At 33.5% G+C, this 13,460-nt stretch overlaps 1 long non-coding RNA gene across 1 annotated transcript; it reads left to right on the top strand.

Annotated features, from left to right (window-relative positions):
• The first annotated feature begins 227 nt into the window (after positions 1-227).
• On the top strand, positions 228-11,064 carry LOC147076940 (uncharacterized). Its single transcript, XR_015069736.1, has 5 exons — positions 228-471; positions 4,650-4,790; positions 7,933-8,079; positions 9,039-9,849; positions 9,933-11,064. It is a non-coding gene; the product is annotated as an uncharacterized LOC147076940 (long non-coding RNA).
• The last annotated feature ends 2,396 nt before the right edge of the window (positions 11,065-13,460 follow it).

A 13,460-nucleotide genomic window follows, 5' to 3' on the forward strand; every position in this document is an offset into this window, starting at 1 on the left:
TGACATCACGTCATTAAATTTAGCGAAGTTTTACGTGATCATTGCTTTAGGTATCCTTAAAAAATATATTAGTACCCAAGTACTACTTTTGGCTGTCTACATAAACTAGACGAGGAAGAAACTGTTCACAGCTATTTATATAATTAAATGCCAGTTATGATTCGGCAACGATTTATTAATCTGTTTGAGGTAGGAGTGGGATACCAATATAAAAGTAACGATCCCAGTATCGGTCAAAAAGTATTGATAAATCTTGACAGCCCTAGTAAGTCTTAAGCGTCACGGAAGAAAGTAATATAATCCATTGACAATATATTTTCGATTTAAACACGTAAAATGGATGTCAAACGTGAATCAGATGAAGGCAAATCAGTGGCAGAACCGAAGCGTTGGTTTGAGGAACCCACAGAGTCTCCAAACAGCCCAGACGTTAAGAAAGCGAATCCCGACAAGGACAGATGCATATTTAAGGTTAGTTTTACTGAACTATAGGTAATAGATTAAATAAAAAAGCCCATCTAATGGATGTAACTTAAATTTACGAATGTTTGGGTGAAAAAAAACAGCTCCACTATTTATAATGGGTTAAAGTCATTTTACATTGCTGAAGTATACCTACCTACTTCATCGCATCTATTCGATAGGTACACAAACTGCTATCGAGGGTAGTTTTTCATATTTATGTATTGAGTCTTATAATTGTTACAATAAATTAGCCTTCAAAACTGTATCTCGCTCTAAAAGTTAACACAGCTAAGAGAGGTGTTGTTAAAACATAGCACTTTTTGACAGTTCAGACGGTTGACTTAATGGAAACTTGTAGGTACGTACCTAGTACGCAGTTTGACGTATCACACTTCACAGTGAAATGTTGTATAGGAAATATATGGCCGTTTAGATCGTCCAACCTCTTTGGGTCGTATAGTAGGTAGGTTCTGACATAAAATTCATATCTAAATAAAACACGGCTCTTGTCGGTTTACACTTTACAGGAAGCCAGCAGCAAACAAATTTTGAAAATAGCCGATATACTGGATTATTAATTGTTAGGTTTTCATTCTTGAATTCATGAATTTTGCCAAAATCAGCCATGACAATTGAATTTAATAGTTACCTTCATATCTAATCTAATAAAATTGGAGACCGTATAGTACCTATAAGGTCATCTCTTTCCGATAGAAAGCTCATGGCGAACTGTGCCACGGTGAAATGTTTTACGTACTCTACATGTAACCTAATTAACCGCTTCAATAGGTACATAAATATGATAAAATACCCTCGATAGAAATCTTGTGTATAGAATAGATGCGCACAAGTTTTTTAACCGTCTCGATCTACCAATCAGTCAATTCAAAGATAAATGTAAATACATATGCAGCCATATTGTACTTTTTAAAAGTATTATTTATTACTGGGTACAATGGCCACGAAACATGTTTGATTTTTGCTAGTGCTGAGGCATTCTTTGCACGATACTTATTACAGATATGTCCCTAAATTATAATTTTCTATGAATATTCTGACCGGGTTAATAATAATTGAGTATCATACAGATAGATATACCGTGATATACTCATATCAGTGTTGCCAACCGTACTATAATTATAGTATTTGTATTATAATTGTGGTCCGCGTACTATGTACGATATAAAATAGGTATAGTACGCCCAAAATAATATAATTTTGAATATTGTACTATAATTTAATATAAAAGTACTATAATTTCGCATTTGCCATTTCGCAATCGAGTCTTCTTCGAAAATTTGGAAATCTGCGGCCCGCGGCGAAATTTTCTTCTCCTAAAAAAACGAGCCGACTATGTAAAATGGGGAACCTGCGGCCCGCGGTGAAATATTTACACATTCTACTAAATTCTCAGTTATTTTTTTTTCTGAGAAACAATAAACCTATACATTTTCAACAGATGACAACGCGTACTATATTTTATCCCCAAATACTATAATTTTGGAGGCTTTGTACTATAATTCCACTTTCAAAGACTCATATCAACTAGGTAATCATATAAGCCGTCTCTCACATCTAAACTCGCTTCGTCTGCCGCACAGCCATAAATCAAACCTTATAGGAACGTCGATCCGATGTTGCATTAGAAGACCGCGCACATCTACCTAGCGACAATCGCACGTAACTTCTTGAAAGGTATAGATATTTGGATGCGGCGACCGGTGAGCAGGTATAGGAATGACCAATTCGTAGTTGTTCGTATGCGTTCTGTCGTTTTCGACTCGTAGTCCGAGAGGCGTGTGATTTGTTGTTAGCAGCACTAGATTTTTTTCAAACTAAAAGGTCGCGTTCGACCAATCAACGTATGTTTGTGAATAACGATGACGTCACATCGACGTATTCGACACGTTGCAGACGAGACGAGTTTTGATGTACGAGCCGGTCAACGGCCACTGTGAAAACGGCAAACCAGCAATCCTTAGGATTGCTTTGGGGTGACATATCGTCGCTATACGATTGGTTTACCGAATACCTATCTGTTTTTGTCGACACCAACCTTTGAATGAAGAACAATTTTTTGTATCTAAATGGACCAGAACCATTCTTTTCTTGAAATTGCTTTGTAATGAAAACAGCATTCATATGCTGTAAAAACAACAATTCAAATACCTTCATGTATTTAAACATAGGATAATCAAATTTGTTTTTCGTCTCCTGAACATTTGACATTTGGTCTATTCGACAAAGAATTCCTACAGCGACGATATTATATAGGGCGACGAATGAAGGAACGATTATAGGTACTTTTGAGAAACGCCTTCTTTGACATATTGTTTTTATTTTTAGAATCCTCCAGTCAGCGAGATATATATCAAATCTGAGAATATTTTTCAACTTGTTGAAGAATTCTCTGAAGATTCGAAGCGCGAGATCGTTAAGACTCAGCTGAACAGGAACAAGGTCATTCATAGTTTAGTCAGAAATAAACCTCAGCGTTGAAAGGACGTCATTTTAATTCAGTCTAACCTCAAAAACCTCTAACCATCGGGGATTTATTTTAAGAAACGCAATAATTATTAATTACAATTCTCGGTCGAACGAATATCATTATTATTATTCCCTTCAAACATAACATGTATGCGACGTAACCTGAAGCCCGCCGAACGAATACAGGGCTGTCAAAAAATTTAAAGTTAAAAATAGCTTACTGTACAGATGGAATAATTACATACTTCCAAGCGTCAAACGGCATACAACATTCATCTAAAATAATTATGAAAAGACTAGCTGATTATGTTATGTTATTTTTGTATTGTTCTTATTTTTTTGCTAATCAAAATATTTCACACATTATCTGATGATGTGTATTTTGGATATATCGTAATATGTATCTGGTCTCATTAAAATTGCTATTAAGTTGATATAACATAGGAAAATCTGTAAATCATTAAAATGTTAATTTCGTTATAGTTTTTAATTAAACCGGTGCAATTACATATTAGATTTAAACACTGTTGTACTGTGTGACTTTTATAATATCAGATAAAACTGTAGGATGTCAGCAAAAGAGTAAACAAAACCCAGCTCATGGGATAACCGAATGGTAAGCAACTGTATATATTATATTTTCCCGCCAAATTGCACACAATTAAAAACAATTTATCATAAAAACAAGTAAGACGTCTTCGACAGCCCTGGGTGATTGATTCGATAAAGTCGGCAGTTTTTTTTGTCTTGTTCTCTGCGATCGCTAGCTTTGAATAAAAAAAATCTATGGGTGACCATTTTTTATGAGTATAAATTATTTCTTGCATTGGCTTTTATTAATTAATTATTATTGTACCTACCAACTAAAAGTAAAGTTGCGTTACTTGTTTGTAAAAGTGTCAGACTAAATTAATTAAACTAATCGGGTAAGTAATAAAAAGTCATTAATTGAGTTAGCATTTACTTGGTAGAATTCCATTTTAAAAGAAATGAAAATATAATTAATTATATTTTCATTTCTTTTAATAAAAAGTCACTTTCTTTTATAATAAACAGACATCACTATATTAATTTTTTTTTTAAATATGCATTAGAATTAAACAATATGTACCCATTTTTTTTTTAAATAGTTATGTAATAGGTCTTACATATTCAAAATAAATACTATTCATTAATAATGTTTTTTGGATAGCACATGAAATAAAGATGTAGGTAGATATGTATTTCAACATCCTCTCGGACAATTTCAGGTTAAAACGTTATTAATATATTATTATTAAGTTTATATCGTGGCTATCCATCATATTGGTTGCAATGTTTTCCACCAAACACCTGATTAACAAATTGAATTTAGTAACATTTACGTATATTAGAAGATATCATTTTTTGGTCACCCCATATTTTATACACTTTGACAGTGTTATGATTTAAATTAAATAAGAGATCATTATTATTACTTTAGACCAAAGCATTGTCGGCGACCTTTGCATATTACCAGTAGAGCAACAATTCCGGACCACATGTAAAAAAATCATATTTTCAATTCTCAAGGGCAATTCTGTAGAGCGTCCCCTTAATGAAAACCCTCAACCTAGAAGTTCTTGCTCATTATGAATTAATAACCTTTCTGAAAATTTAAGCTCACATTAACTTGATCGTTGTTTTCGTTATCTGATAATAAAATATATTTTTTTCAGAACCTTCCAGTCGAGTCGTATATCAAATCTGAAGTACCTGAAATCAAAGAAGAGGATTTTAATGACTCAACGTATCAGTTCAGCAATGAAAACCCCCAACCTGGAAGTTCTTACACAGCATCACAAAGACCAATCAATCAAGTAGGTGTTTTTTTACCTCTGCCAGTGGCTTTTGTGGTGGGGTCGCCGCCAAAAGTTTGTATGTTGATAATTTAGGTATTTAAGAATTATTAACGGATTACATGTTATTTTTAATTACTGCATTTATTATGATTTCGAAAATTACAAACATACCGAACCGACCCCTCCCCAAAAGCGAATAAATTCAAATAATTTAGGTGAATGAAATATTTGTCTTCCTCGGAACCTATCTGGTATGGAGCGCATTTGGGCGCTTCCTCCAATTGCGTGTGCAATCATACCCCTAAAATTAAATTTCATGAATAGGTGGTAGGTAGGTACTTACCTAATTCACCGATAATCATACGTCATACCTAAATAAAAAAGGGCATCTGAACTTCATAATTTTTCCGTTATTTTTTTGTGAGAACCAAAAACATACTATTAATTTTCAAAAGTGATAACAACCCGTACGTACTATATTTTTTGCCGAAATACCGCGAAATGCTATAATATCTCGGACCGCTTACTATAATTGGCATGGCAAAAAGATGGCAATACTGGAAAATATCTTTCCTTGTCAATTTTGTGTAGGTAGGTAGGCAGCCAAAAGTTAACATTGATTGATATTTTTAAAAGGAATGACAAACGTAAATCATCGATAAATGACGTGTATATTTGTTATGTAAGCGACTTAACTTAAGGGGACGCTCTACAGAATTGCCCTTGAGAATTGAAAATATGATTTTTTTACATGTGGTCCGGAATTCTTGCTCTACTTGTAATATTCAAAGGTCGCCGACAATCCTTTGGTCTAAATTAAATAATGTTCTCTTAATTAAATTTAATTTATAAACACTGTCGAAGTGAATAAAGTATGGGGTGACCAAAAAATGATATCTTCTAATATACGTGTAGTGCCTAGGATGGAACCTCATCATTAAAAATAAATTATCATAATATATTTAAGTATCTAATAATATTTGTTACTATGTAAACTAGTTGATAAGAAAGGCGTATTGCATGATTCACACAATCTGGCTGACGGCACAATGCCAGGTCAGTCAACTCACTTAGCAATTTGCAAGCCATCAAATTTCTTCATAACACATTTGCTTTCTTGATAAAATGTATTTATTCATAAGAATTACTTAGCAACATTGTAACGAAGAATGCATGATTAAGCATTGCATTGCCATATAAAGCAATCCGGAAACGTCGTAAAGTCTTGCTAACAGATAGTCGAATCTCTGATCGACGGATTCAGTTTAACTTTTCTCATAGAAACACGCCATTATAATTTAACTTTGTCAATTTAACCTTAATCCTAAATATATTGTCTGTAAGAATTCTTTCAAGTATTGTTGAGGGGAATAAACTGTTATTTACTCAAACACGCATTTACCTTCGATTCATTGAAGTCCATCTACCTACCTCATCCTCATCATACCCCTTACCAATATACGTAAATATTACTAAATTCAATTTGTTAATCAGCTGTTTGGTGGGAAGTATTGCAACCAATATGATGGATAGCCACGATATAAACTTAATAATATATTAATAACATTTTAACCTGAAATTGTCCGAGAACTAAAAGTACGAAGGATGTTGAAATACATATCTACCTACATTTTTATTTCAAGTGCTATCCAAAAAACATTAATAATGAATAGTATTAATTTTGATACATAATTATTAAAAAAATAGGTACATATTGTTTAATTCTAATGCATATTTTAAAAAAACGTGGAATATAGTGATGTCTGTTTATTATAAAAAGACAGTGACTTTTTATTACTTACCCGATTGGTTTAAATTTAGTTTGACACTTTTACAAACAAGTAAAGCAATTTTACTTGTAGTCGGTAGGTACAATAATTATTGCAATAACCAATGCAAGAAAATATAATTTATACTTATAAAAAATGATTAATAACGTGGAGTCACCCACAGATTATATTCTATTCAAAGCTAGCGGGTCGCTGAGAACATAAAAAAGGTACCGACAAAAGCGTATTCACGCCAGGGCTGTCGAAGACGTCTTACTTATTCTTATGATAAGTTGTTATTAATTGTGTGCAATTTGGCGCAAAAATATAATATATACAGTTGTTTACCATTCGGTTATCCAATGAGCTGGGTTTTGTTTAATCTTCTGCAGACATCCAACAGTTTAATTTTTTATCTTGCCCATCTCGCGTAAGGCTATCTGATATTATAAAAGTCACACAGTACAACAGCGTTTAAACTAATATGTAATTGAACAGGTTTAATTAAAACTATAACGAAATTAACATTTTAATGATTTACTCATTTTCCTATGTTATATTAACTTAATAGCAATTTTAATGATACAAGATACATATTACGATATAAGTACTCAAAATATACATCATCAGATAATATGTGAAATATTTTGATAAGCAAAAAAATAAGAATAATACAAAAATAACATAACATAATCAGCCAGTCTTTTCATACTTATTTTAGATGAATGTTGTATGCCGTTTGAAGATTGGAAATATTTAATTATTCCATCTGAACAGTAAGCTATATTTAACATTAAATTTGTAACTCTTTAAAACGAACCATATTAGATTGATATTATTTTGACTGACCTGTATTCCTTCGGCCGGCATCAGGTTACGTCGCGTACATTTTATGTTTGAAGTTTATAATACTAATAATAATAATGATTATTCATTCGACCGAGAATTGTAATTAATTATTATTGCGTTTCTTAAAATAATCCCCGATGGTTAGAGGTTTTTGAGGTTAGACTGAATTAAAATGACGTCCTTTCAACGCTAAGGGTACTTTCCGACTAAACTATGAATGACCTCGGCCTGTTTAGCTCGGTCTTAAGACTTGAAACCAGAACGTGAGCCGCCATTTTCTTTCTATAGTTCGCAGCAAAAGAAAAAAATATTTAACTTTTTATTAGTAAAACCAACCTAATATTTGCGGAAATACTTTATTATTTAAATTTTTGCAAACAATAATTTTGCTAAGAAACGATGGCAACACTGCCGATATTATAATATGCATAATATTATCTATGGAACGTAAGGTCTATCTATGATTTTATTTTCAGTTGGTAAATATGTCTATGTTTCTGCTTACTGCATGAAAAAAAATTAATAATTTCCGTGTTAAATAGGTACGTAAAATGGATGTCAAAGTCGATCCGGATGTAAGCGAAGCAGACGCGGAAAGGAAGAATGTGGCCGGAGAGCGCCCAAACAGTCTGGACGCCAGCATTTATATAAAACAAGAGATTCCCGACACTGGTAGTCTCATATTTCAGGTTAGTTTTGTCCAATACCTATTTATATCTAACTATGATGGGATTCAAAGGAAAGTTGCTCTACTGTAGGCGTGTCCAATGGTTGCAGAATCGATTTTGGTAGACCTCGCCATAAGGCCGTAAAATTGTGTCTTGAAAATGTAACATCCTTGATGTTTACGTGTTTTAACAGCCCACATGCTCAGCGTACCTCAAAATGGAGCTTTTATGCTATTTTCAAACGTTGTAGATAATCTATTTACATAATTTGAAGCCTTATTATTAAAACTGTATTTTGCTTTGAAAACCTTTATCGAGCTATTTCTCATATATTATGTTAATTTTCCCCTGAAATTCAAGATTTAATCTATTCAATTTGAAAGTCGTCCATCATCACTGTCTGAAATCTAATTTTTACTTACTTTTGTACCACTGTAACCGCTGGTGAAGGATATTCTGATTGACTTAAAACCACATTCCTTGATACTTTAAAGCATTTTATGAGCATGTTTGCAATGGAAACAACATTAAAAACTCCGTGAGTGTGGTCTACGGACAAAAATACTCTTCGTGTATGTAATAAACGTCTTAACAGTCGTTTTTCTCTGTTATCTTCCTCATACAGGGCTTTCTCTTCTGGTTGTCAGTCGCTTCCCAGTTGAATTCGGTCGAAAAATATAGGGCTACCTTTTGATCGTATGTCTCACATTATCGAGGCTAAATAATGTCATCCCCGATCCGCAATGCGACCTTTTTGGCATTTGCACTTGAGAGTGCAACTCTCCTCCGCAATGTTCAAATTATATTTCCCTTAGCACAATGTGGGTGGGTATACTCGCGACTTTCACCATTTCTCTTTGCCGACATTCTATTATTTCTAGTGTAATGTTTGGTCTCAAGTCTTCAAATGGTGTTATTTTATAATTAATATAATATCGACGCACCAACTGATTACTTTTTGTAAATGATTGTTTTTTCAGTTTGTCTCCGGAAACTCAGTAACGAACAGCATTGCGAGTCTCAAATCGTTGTCGGAGAATACTAATATCCAAGATCCTTGGGAAGACCTACAGATCGACGAACATGATATTAAGAAAGATGTCCTGGAATACAATGAAAGGCTTAGAGATATAAACGTAATCTCTCGCACTGCTAGAGGTGATATTTTCCAATCAAACGTGAAAATCCCTGAGCTATTAGAGGCTGTTATAAAATTGGAAAAAAAAATGTTTTATAAGAAAAATTTCGTGTGTAGCAAATGTTTTGATTTTTTTCAATCGTTCGACCAAATGAAACTTCACAAATCATTACATAACAACACATTGGCGGAAATGACTAATTACGAATCAAGGCTGTTTAAATGTATTAAAAGTAATTACTTATCGAAACGATTTTGTCAGACGAAGAGTCAAAAAATGACCCATTCAGTTGACAAAAAGTTTAAATGTAACAAGTGCAATTACTCATGTGTAAAGTTATGTCACATGAAATCACACGAAATGACTCATTCCGGAGACACACAATTTAAATGTGAGGATTGCAATTTCCTATGTGTGTCGTCCGGTAGCATGAAATTGCATAAAATGACTCATTCTGGTGAAAAGCCATTCAAGTGTGAGGAGTGCAATTACTCGTGTGTACAATCAGGTCACATGAAATTGCATAAACTAACTCATTCAGGTGAAAAGCCATTCAAGTGTGAGGAGTGCAATTACTCGTGTGCACAATCAGGTAACATGAAATTGCATAAACTGACTCATTCAGGTGAAAAGCCATTCAAGTGTGAGATATGCAATTATTCGTGTGCACAATCAGGTAACATGAAATTGCATAAACTGACTCATTCAGGTGAAAAACCATTCAAGTGTGAGGAGTGCAATTACTCGTGTGCACAATCAGGTAACATGAAAATGCATAAACTGACTCATTCAGGTGAAAAGCCATTCAAGTGTGAAGAGTGCAATTACTCGTGTGCACAATCAGGTCACATGAAATTGCATAAACTGACTCATTCAGGTGAAAAGCCATTCAAGTGTGAGGAGTGCAAATACTCGTGTGCACAATCAGGTTACATGAAATTGCATAAACTAACTCATTCAGGTGAAAAGCCATTCAAGTGTGAGGAGTGCAATTACTCGTGTGCACAATCAGGTAACATGAAATTGCATAAACTGACTCATTCAGGTGAAAAGCCATTCAAATGTGAGGAGTGCAATTACTCCTGTATACATGTAGGCAACATGAAGGTTCATAAAATGAAACATTCTGGTGAAAAGCCATTCAAGTGTGAGGAGTGCAATTACTCGTGTCTACATGCAAGTAACATGAAGGTACATAAGATGAAACATTCTGGTGAAAAGCCATACAAATGTGAGCAATGTTATTACTCATGTGTGTCGTTGGGTAGTATGAAATTGCATAAACTGACTCATTCTGGTGAAAAGCCATTCAAGTGTGAGGATTGCAAATTTTCGTGTGCACAATCAGGTCACATGAAATTGCATAAACTAACTCATTCAGGTGAAAAGCCATTCAAGTGTGAGGAGTGCAATTACTCGTGTGCACATTCAGGTAACATGAAATTGCATAAACTGACTCATTCAGGTGAAAAGCCATTCAAGTGTGAGATATGCAATTTCTCGTGTGCACAATCAGCTAACATGAAGAGACATCAAATAACTCATTCTGGTAAAGCTATATAAATGTGAAGTCATTATGGTGAAAACACATTTAACTGTATTAAATGTAGTTGCTCATGCAAACAGTTTTGTTACATGGAGAGACATAAAATCACTTATTCTGTTGATCACACATTTAATTGTCTTAATGCAATTACTTCTTGTATGTAAATGAACAATGAAATCACAAAAAACCTTCATTCTTGAGAAAAGCCATTTAAATATTATGATATTAACTATAACTAATGTGACCAGACGTCCCGTTTTCAGGCGGCGTGTCTTGGTGTCCCCGAACACAGTTTTGGGATGCAAAAATATTCCATTTTAGAAAAAAAAAGAAACTTGTTACCAAGATACAGAAATATTACCTATTCACTTCACAAATTCACAGACACAAAAAGTGTCAGAATGGAACACTGGGAATGTTTCAACCGAATTTCGTTGGGTGGAGTTGTTCAAACACTTTCGCGCCAATAATTTGGATCACAAAATTTTTATATAATTATTCAATATATATTTTATGTCTGCCCGGCACTGATGCACCGGTAGAAAGGGTCTTCTCTCCTATAAATAAGTTGTAGACGAGTGAAGAAACACAGTTGAATGTAGCAATGTTAATAATTATAAAAGTAAAATTGAAAAAATCCTCCCAAGAATTTCATTTGCTTTTGAAATCAACACCAGATATATCAACTAAATTTATTATTTGGAAAATATTACATTAGATAAATTTTCACGTGTGTACTTTTCATTAATAAATAAAATAATATGTACGATTTAAAAATATGTAGGAACTCAAGCTTTGTATATGCCTACTCAAACATATCTACCGATATTCTTAAAATAAATAAATGAAATAGGTAACCTAATATAACATGGAAACAACATTACTAGCTTGTCAATTGTCTTGTGTGAAAGTGTGAGGCGCCTGAAATCGATAAGTACCCATCTTTTTTTAGGTGTCCCGGTTTGGAAGAAAAAATTAATGGTCACGTTATGTATAACGTTAGGTCACATGAAATCACACAATGGTTTATTCTGATAAAAAGCCATTTAAATTTGATGCATTGAATTACTAACGGGTATTCTCAGATTGCATGAACGTGTATTAATTGACTCATTCTGGTGAAAACCCTTTTAAATATCATCGCCTTAGGATAGTGACGATACCCCAGTTCCGGAATAATCCCAAAGGCACTTTATCTTCAACCGGTCCTGCACTTAGACCGATTGAGAACCTTTGCTTAGCTAGCTCAGTCTTATTTGGGAGAGGGTAGACACCTAAAGTTCTTGCTCGACACTATATGAATACACTGCAACAACATTATTTAACTTTATATTGTTTAAAGAATCGCCACCTAGTAGTAGGTTGACGTCTAGGTCATTAATTATCTAATTAACCTTCAAATCAAATTTACTTTCGCTGCTGACCTCCTGTCACTTGTCTTTGAATCAGATGTTTTTCGTAAAATACATCGCAGATTATTTCCAAAATAAAAAAAACTTCATTCAGTAATACTGTTTAATTATTTATTAAATTAATCTCAATAAATAAATTTATTTTTATTAAGTTGTTTATTGACAATTATTATACACTTTATTTTAACTTCAAATAATTACTTATTTATTTTATAAAACTTATTTAACTTAATTATTAGGTAAAGTTAACTAATTATAATTATTTTATATTTATTTTAATATACGATTACACACTTAAAAACTATGAGTCGCTGGCCGTAAACTTTAGGAAGCTATGCTCCTTTTATAAAAAATAATAGATCGCGAATTGATGACGCGTTACTATGACAGCGCGTTGTTTACAAACGTCAACTGTCAGCGTGACTTCGATCACATCACCCGCAGTGACGTTTCGATCGGTGACGCGGCGGAATAATTCGCGAATGAAATACATCGCGAAAATATTTAAAAACTATACGGATTCACTCCGCATTCGTGCAGAACCTCTCGGTACTATTAGAAAATCGGTGACTTAAGTAGATGGAAATGTATAGCGTTTTATAGGCCCCGAATGGGGGTCACCCGAGATTTTGACGTCATGGGTGCAGACTTCTCCCACTCTAAATTTATGTTTTCTTTGAATAACTAAAGAACTACTTATATTTTTAATCAAGAGATTATGTTTACGTATAAAGGTTCAAATACTTGTTATCGAAGTATAGATTTTATTAACTTACAATATTAAAAAGGGACCTTTAGGGTCTTACATGACTTTTCTGGGCGTGTTCACACGCGAAAAATGGACCAATGGGGCAGTCTCGCTACCTCTTCCATCAGACCAAGAGTCAAAGTCTTGGACCAAACACAGAAAAGCTGTTTATTTCCTGGCTTTTCCGGAAAATTATAATCATTTAATTAAATAAAAATAAGCAATTTATAAATACCTATAAGTGGTACAAGTTTAGTGGCAATCGTAAAAGTCCTTATATTACTTTTGACATAGATTGTCCAAATATCTACTAATTGGGTTAGCGGTTAGGAAAAATGAAAATATTTCCGTTCAAAATAAAGCGTAACAAGAACGTGAATCATTAAAACTACCGTTGGAGTACGTAGGCATAATGAGAATGGCAGAAATCGAATTTATTCGTTTCTTTTATGCAAAACTTCGCGCGCCGATTGTGGTCAGCCGAAAGTGGTTACGATTAAAATTTATTTAATTATATTTATAGAACACTTCAACTTAAAGGTATAACGTCATTAGTT

The sequence above is a fragment of the Rhyacophila brunnea genome, unplaced genomic scaffold (assembly GCF_057557595.1).
Source record: "Rhyacophila brunnea isolate RB1 unplaced genomic scaffold, BYU_Rbru_1.0 scaffold_13, whole genome shotgun sequence".
Taxonomy (NCBI): domain Eukaryota; kingdom Metazoa; phylum Arthropoda; class Insecta; order Trichoptera; family Rhyacophilidae; genus Rhyacophila; species Rhyacophila brunnea.